Raw genomic sequence first — 7,684 nt, 5'->3', positions numbered from 1 at the left:
CTTAAGGTAACAGCAACCTTTTATTTCTAAACCAACACGGGGTGTGGATAGCTGGGAAGTCAAAAATGTGCTGAGAAGAGGGGTAGGCACTGGGCCAAGATAAAGCTGTCGACAGGCTCTCAGAAGTGGCCACTTCGGGGTGCAGCTGGGCTCTTCTGCCGATTCAGTACGTTGCTGATAAGTACAGTTCAATTTGGTTCACATCTTTATAGACACACACATGACACATATTAAACTGACCTCGTCTGCTCTAATTCCTCAGGTGTTTCACCAAGGCCTTTGAGGCTATTTTCTTTAAGAAAATAGCCTTGATAAAGACTTTTGTTTTCAAAGAAGATGGTTTGGTTTAAGTTTCTTCCCTGCTTTAAAATGATGAGCCTACATCTCCTTGGAAAGTGCTTTGAGAGTCATCTAACAGGACACTTCTATTTGTTTTCTTTTTTTATTCAAGGGCTTTATCCTACGGCTCGCAGTCACCATCAGTACACCATGCGGGCCCTGGGCTCCTCTCCGAGGTCCCCTGGGTTCCTCTGCTCTGTTTTCATGGTCTTTAAGCTTCCTCCTCTAGGATCTAGGAAATCTTTTTTCTTTGGGGAAGTGGGGAGTAAGGTAGAAATGGCTGGTAAGACATAGGTCAAAGGAATAAATCTTTCATTGTGGAATTGCAGGCATGTGGGATAATTTGTAAGACGGAGTTTTATGACACTCTGCCAGGCAGCCTACTTGGAAAGGTCAACCCCACCAGGAAAAAGATAGCATCATTCTTGAAAAACCCAGATGCTATTGTTTCCCCCGAGAGTCAGCCTACTCAACACTTCTTGAAAGTCGAGAATGTGAATGAATACATGGGATTCATTCGTTCGTTCATTCATTTATTCAACAGACACCAAAAATGAATAAGTAATAGCCCCTTATATCAGGGAACTCACAGACATATAAACAAATTATTGAAGGTCAGGGTAGTCATAAGAAGGATAATAGAGGGAGATTTAGAAAGCCAGGATTTCTGGCATAAAAGTGGAAGTATTCAATGAATTTACAGACAATCAAAATTCAAGAAGACATTTATTGGCCCTAGGTCCTAGGTGAAACTGGCAGGGAAATATTTAACGGAGATAAATATATGATCCAGCGAAGGTATAAAAAGACCAATGGATAATACTTAATGGAGATAAATACAGGATCCAGCATAGGTGTAAAAATACCCATGGGATAATAACAAGATTGGAGATACCTCCATATGATGTCGTTGGCAAGGACGTAGACTAGTGGGTCAAGTCCAATCATGGCCCCGCCATTACTTCTTCCATGACTGTGGAAAATTTTCTTCACCTCTCTGTGCTTCAGTGCCCTCATCTATAAAATGGAAGCAATAATAGGTCCTACCCAAAAGCATTGTTGGAGGGATTAAATGAAATGATACCTTTCAAGTTCTTAGAAAATTGCCTGGCAAAAACATCAGCACTCAGTAAGATCTAACAAGGATTATCATTACTCACAAAGGGTTCTTTTAGAAAAGAAAAAAGAAAGATCCCAGACTTTTAATTTATAGCTTGCCCAGCTGCAGTCAGCAGTTCTCTGATAAGCTCATTGGGTTGTACGCTGGTCTCCCAAAAGGGCAGGAGGCAGCATGCAACTCACTACTTTATACCCAGTATTCTGTCCAAAAGAAAAAAGTGTCATCCTGGGGTTTTCTATAGGCAAGAAGAGAAAATCTGAATACGGTTGGACACCTACTTAAGCCATTAGGGAGGCAAATATCAATAGGGCCAGAGACAAAACACGCCCACTGTGCACTTCTGTGGTATGTGACCCTACAAGAGAGAACCTTTCCTGATAGTGAAAAGCTTTCAAAAATGAACTCAGTCTCTGCAACCACGACAGTCTCCGAGAAGGGAGGAAATTTGGAAGTATTTAAAGAAGCCAGAGTAGCTGTGATGGACTTAATGAGCTCAGGTTTCACAAAGACTTTTGCAGAGAAAAAACACACAACCAAGAATGATTACAAGAGGTATATCGGGAAGGTGAAAGTCTAAAATGAGCTGAGGCATGCAAAAAACTTCTAAAGACAACAAAAAGGACTTAATGAGGTTCCAGACAAGAAGCTCAGGGAAGACAGCGGCAGATCTAGAGCTTGGAATTGATGGTGAAACTGTAGCTGGGCAGTCTGGAGAGGGCAGAACTCTGCAAGACTTCCTTTTGTCTGTTTTTTCCAACAGGGAGAATGGTAGAACAGAATGCAAAGAAAGAATGAGCACTGGCCAGTGACACGGAAGCCAGTGAGCTTTGTTCTTTTTGAGACAGAGTCTCACCCAGGCTGGAGTGCAGTGGTGCGATCTTGGCTCACTGCAACCTCTGCCTCCTGGATTCAAGCAATTCTCCTGCCTCAGCCCGCCGAGTGGCTGCGATTACATGCACATGCCAGCATGCCTGGCTAGTTTTTGTATTTTTAGTAGAAGATAGGGTTTCGCCATGTTGGCCATGCTGGTCTCAAACTCCTGACCTTGTGATCCGCCCACCTCAGCCTCCCAAAGTGCTGGGATTACAGGCATGAGCCACCGTGCCCAACCCACCAGTGAGCTTTTAAGAAGCATGTGGCTGCTCTTAATGAGTTCAGATCTCTGGAATAAATTAATGATGTTGCAAGGTACTGAGGCAATTCGCAAATCAGATTCTCAGTCATTGCTTCTTGAAATTTAAAGAATCTTAGGGAAATGAAGATGTGCTGGGAAAAAAAAATGCCCATGAGCACATCTCACCATTTTTCGAGATGGAAAACCAGTTCATTTTACAGACTACAGATAGTTAAGCATGTTGTCCAGCTTGCACAGGAATTGATCTTGGAAGGGTTAATTGTTGAGCACTTTGTGGAGAATGTGGGGACCATGAGCACATGGCACAGGCTGACAAGGAACAGGTCGCACCAGGCTGATCTCAATTCTTTTCTTCTTCCTCTTTCTTTTTCGTTGGTGCTCTTGGGACCAGAGTCCTGAGAGGTCAACTGAATTGTGTGTTTGGATTCCTTCCTTCCCTCCCTTCCTTCCTTCCTTCCTTCCTTCCTTCCTTCCTTCCTTCCTTCCTTCCTTCCTTCCTTCCTTCTCCTTTGTTTTTCTTTCTTTTCTTCTTTTTTATTTCTTTCTTTTCTTTCTTTCTTGACAGGGTCTTGCTCTGTTGCCCAGGCTGGAGTTCAGTGGCATGATTACAGCTCACCGTGCCTTAAACTTCTGGGCCCAAGCAATCCTCCAAACTCAGCCTCCCAAGAAGCTGATATTACAGGTATGCGCCACCATGCTTGGCTAATTTTTTTCTACTTGTAGAGACAGGGTCTCCTTATGTTGCCCAGGCCGGTCTTGAACTCTTGGGCTCAAGTGATCCTCCTGACTCAGCCTCCCAGGGGTTACAGGCATGAGCCATCGTGCCCAGCCTTGTGTTTGGATTTCAACAAAGCATTTGATAGTTCTCTCAGGATGTTGTTGAAGGTAAGAAAAATAAAAATAGGATGGTTCCCAAGTAATTAAAAAACTTGGAAACTGCTTGAGTGGCTGTACTTAATGGTTGTGATCATGGAAACTCTCAGCCCACAGGGGCGTTTCTAGTGGTGAAAAAGCTTTTTTTCCCCCTGGTCCAGTCACATATTGTGCTGTTGTTGCTGTTCATGATTACTACTTATTACATGCCCACTACGTGTCAGATGAGATGTGATATATACGTATATAATATCATTTAATTGAATTTTTATAAAACTGTGGGATAGATATTATGTTATAGAAAGGTTAAATAACTTTCCTGAAGGTACACTGAGATGAAGGCAGAGACTGGGGATTTGAGCCCTAGAACCCAAAGTCATTGCTCTTTCTTTTATGCCAAAGGCTCAAAAGCTGAAGTGGCGGGAGGAGTGGTGAACAAGGGAAATGAGATCATCAGGACCCAAAATGATATCATCAGGGGCATACACTGAATCCAAACAAGAAGCAATTTAACTGGGAAAATTTAACTTCCTGCCCCACAGTGTTCCCGTGTAAGTACAGGATGGAATAGACATGGTTTATTATGTGAACAAGACTTAGTTGACAGGAATCTGAATCTGAGACAATAGTGTTCTGTGGCAGCCAAAAAACAAAACAAAACAAAAACTCCAACTAATTAGATTTTAGTCCACCTTGAGAGCATAGCACAGCTACAATGAGATTTGGACAAAGAAAACAGAAAAAGGTCTATGTCTGCTGTTTGGGGCCATTAGTGTAATGCTGATGGATTAAAGAGAGAAGGCAGAATTCCTCACCCCAATTTTTTGTCTGTCTTTATTTTCAGAAAAACACTAGGACTACAAAATGTACACCAACTGCTGGTGAGAGAGAAATGTGGGGTTAGAGAATGCTTTTAGCTGCTATTTCCCAGAACTACTCTTCGATAGGGCTGTAGAGAGAGTTCCAGGGGAAAGCAACCAACAACCACATCATATGCAAAAAAGGGAAGGAGCCGGGGGTTTTGGGCTGAGAGGAGAAGGCTTTAGAGGCCATCTCAACTGGTCTTCTCACACTGAAAGGGCCATCAAAAGTACAAATCTGCTAATTCTCCAGAACACTGGCTTTCAAAGCTGCTTGGCTGTTACCTACAGTAAGAATTATATGTCATATCTCAATGCAGAATATGTGTAAACACCCATATGTAACTGAAATAAGCATTCCAGAAAATATTATCGACCCTACTGTTTTCAGTTTACTTTGATATTTTCTGTTCTGTTCTATTCTATTCTCTTTCTTTCTTTTTTCAGACGGAGTCTCACTCTGTCCCCCAGGCTGGAGTGCCATGGCTTGATCTTGACTCACTGTAAGCCTGCCTCCTGGGTTCACGCCATTCTCCCGCCTCAGCCTCCCGAGTAGCTGGGACTACAGGCACCTGCCACCACGCCCAGCTAATTTTTTTGTATTTTTAGTAGAGATGGGGTTTCTCTGTGTTAGCCAGGATGGTCTCAATCTCCTGACCTTGTGATCCGCCCGCCTTGGCCTCCCAAAGTGCTGGGATTAGAGGCGTGAGCCACCGTGCCTGGCCCTCTATTCTATTCTTTCTATCCTATTCTATTCTTTTTCATTGAAAAAAAAATGCCCATCAAGACCCATTCAATTCATTTTCTGACTTATTAATGGGTTGCAACTCATAGTTTAAAGATCATTGCCCTAAGGCCTAGAGCTAGTACCCACGGATGGAAGCTATGAGGTGCCAGCTATTGCTTCAGGTTCACAAAGAACTTCTATCAAGCAGAGGGGGCAAAAGATGGGATAGTTTTCCTCAGGAAACAGTGAGTTATTGCTTCTTGCAGTATTCCAGCGTAGGCAGAATGAAGGCATGATGAGAGCAGTGCAGGAAGGAGTCACATGTCAAATGGGGACTGAATTAAATCATCCACATGGTCCTTTTCATTCCTGAGACATGACGGTTGTATTAGTGGGATTGGCTGCTAAGAGGTTTCTGCCCTTTTAGGCTATGCTGTCAAAAGCACAGTGTACACCTCTTCAGAGGTGAAGGCGGAGTTTATTTATTTATTTATTTATTTATTTATTTATTTATTTATTTATTTTAGAGACAGGGTCTTGCTATGTTGCACAGGCTGGACTTGAAATTCTGGGCTCAAGCAATCCTCCTGCCTCAGCCTAGAGGGACTGCAGGCATGCGCCACTGTACCTGGCTGGAGACATACTTTTGAAGTCGTTCATTTATTTGTTTATCCAACAAACGTTCATGGCATATCTAGCACAAGCCAAACACCAGGCTAGGCTGTGGGGACATAATATTGACACAGCCCATGTCTACTGAAGCTTACTGAGGAAAAGACAGTCATTCAACACATACTTTTTGGTGCCAACTATCTGCCGGCCACTGCTTTCAAAGCTGGGCTTCTATCAGGGCATCCATGCAAAATCCACAAAATCCCTGCTCTCATGGAGTCTGCAGATTATATACAACAAGCACACAAATAATCAATTCTGATTGTGGTAATGACAGAGCACCTGGAGAGGGTAGCAGCCTAGTGCAAGAGTCAGGGAAGTGTTCCTGAGGAAGTGGCATTGAGACAGCCGCCTGAAAGGTGAGCACTTCGGGGAGAGTGGGGTGGAAAGCAGGAAGGAACCTTTTCAGGCAGAGGGAAAAGCCAGCATCTGAGGACTGGAAGGAAAGTGAGGCTGGCTGGGGTTAGAAGGGGAGGGAAGGAATGGACCCCACAGGATCAGGAAGTGGGATTTGATCCTCAGAGCAAGGGGAAGCCATTAGAGGAATACACAGAGATAGAGAGAGATCTATGGATACAGAGAGGATGGATTTAAGAGATATGCGGGAGGCAGCACCAGCATGACCTGGTGAAGGAGATGAGCTGGGGGAGGAGATAAGGATGTCCCCCTCTCTGTGTGTTCTGCCTTGAGCAGCTGATGGTAATGGTGATGGGGGCTGAGGAGAGAGAAGCAGTCCAGTTCAAGGAGATGCGGAGCAGAGGGGAAGGAGTGATGGGGTGGGGGGGATGGGGGGAAGATGAGGTCAGTCTGGGACATCTTTGCTCATGCAGCTTCCTTAAAATGTAGTCTCCTTAAAATATCACCATCCCACTTGTCTGCTGGGAAAACACCTGTCTGTCCTCTAACACTCCGACAGGCACGAAGCCTTTCTCAGCCCCACTCCTTATCAGACAGAAGCGGTCATGTCCCAGTTTTTATCCCTATTCTCTCCTTACTAGGTTCTGTTGCTGCCTCCACAGCACATCATTGTATTTATTTGTTTGCCTGTAACAGTAACGATGCCCATTGAGCATTTACTGCGGCCAGGCACGGTTCCACGCCCTTTACACGTATTGCCTCATTTAATCCTTCCAACAGCCCTCTAAGGTCCATACTATGACTATCCCCATTTCACAGATAAGGGAAACTGAGGCATAGGCAGTTTAGATAACTTGCCTAGTGAACATGGCACTGCTAGTAAGGGTGGAGCTGGGATTCAAGTCCAGGTCGTCTGACTCCAGGGTGTGGGATCTTTACCACTGTGTGCATCCTTTGTTTTCTACCAGATCGTAGACCCTTGAAGTTAGAAACCACTAAATATTGTTAATACTACCTTTTTTTTTTTTTACATCCCCAGTCCCCTGCATGACACTTGGACCTTAATAGACCCTTAAAAAGTTGTTAGGATGGGTAAATGACATAACATTATTAACACATTTGAAGAGGGATTAGGATTGCCTATAGAACTCTAAAATTAGGGGTTGTTCTGTAAATGGACAGATAGTAAATATTTTAGGCTATGCAGGCCATATGGTCTCCGTTACAACTACTCAACCCTGCTGCTGTAATGCAAAAATAGACAGACAATATGAGAAGAAATAGGTGTGGCCGTGTTTCAATAAAACTTTATAGATACTAAAATCTGAATTTTTTTTTAAGACAGGGTCTTGCTCTGTTGCCCAGGCTGGAGTGCAGTGGTGCCATCTCAGCTCACCGCAGCCTCTGCCTCCTGGGTTTAGGCAATTCTCCTGCCTCAGCCTCCTGAGTTGCAGGGATCACAGGCCTGTGCCACCATGCCTAGCTAATTTTTGTATTTTTAGTAGAGATGAAGTTGTGCCATGTTGGCCAGGCTGGTCTCGAACTCTTAGCCTCAAATGATCCACCTGCCTCAGCCTCCCAAAATACTGGGATTAGAGGCA

This window comes from Gorilla gorilla, chromosome 3 (genome assembly GCF_029281585.2).
Source record: "Gorilla gorilla gorilla isolate KB3781 chromosome 3, NHGRI_mGorGor1-v2.1_pri, whole genome shotgun sequence".
Classification (NCBI taxonomy): domain Eukaryota; kingdom Metazoa; phylum Chordata; class Mammalia; order Primates; family Hominidae; genus Gorilla; species Gorilla gorilla.
Note: the sequence above shows the minus strand (reverse complement) of the source record.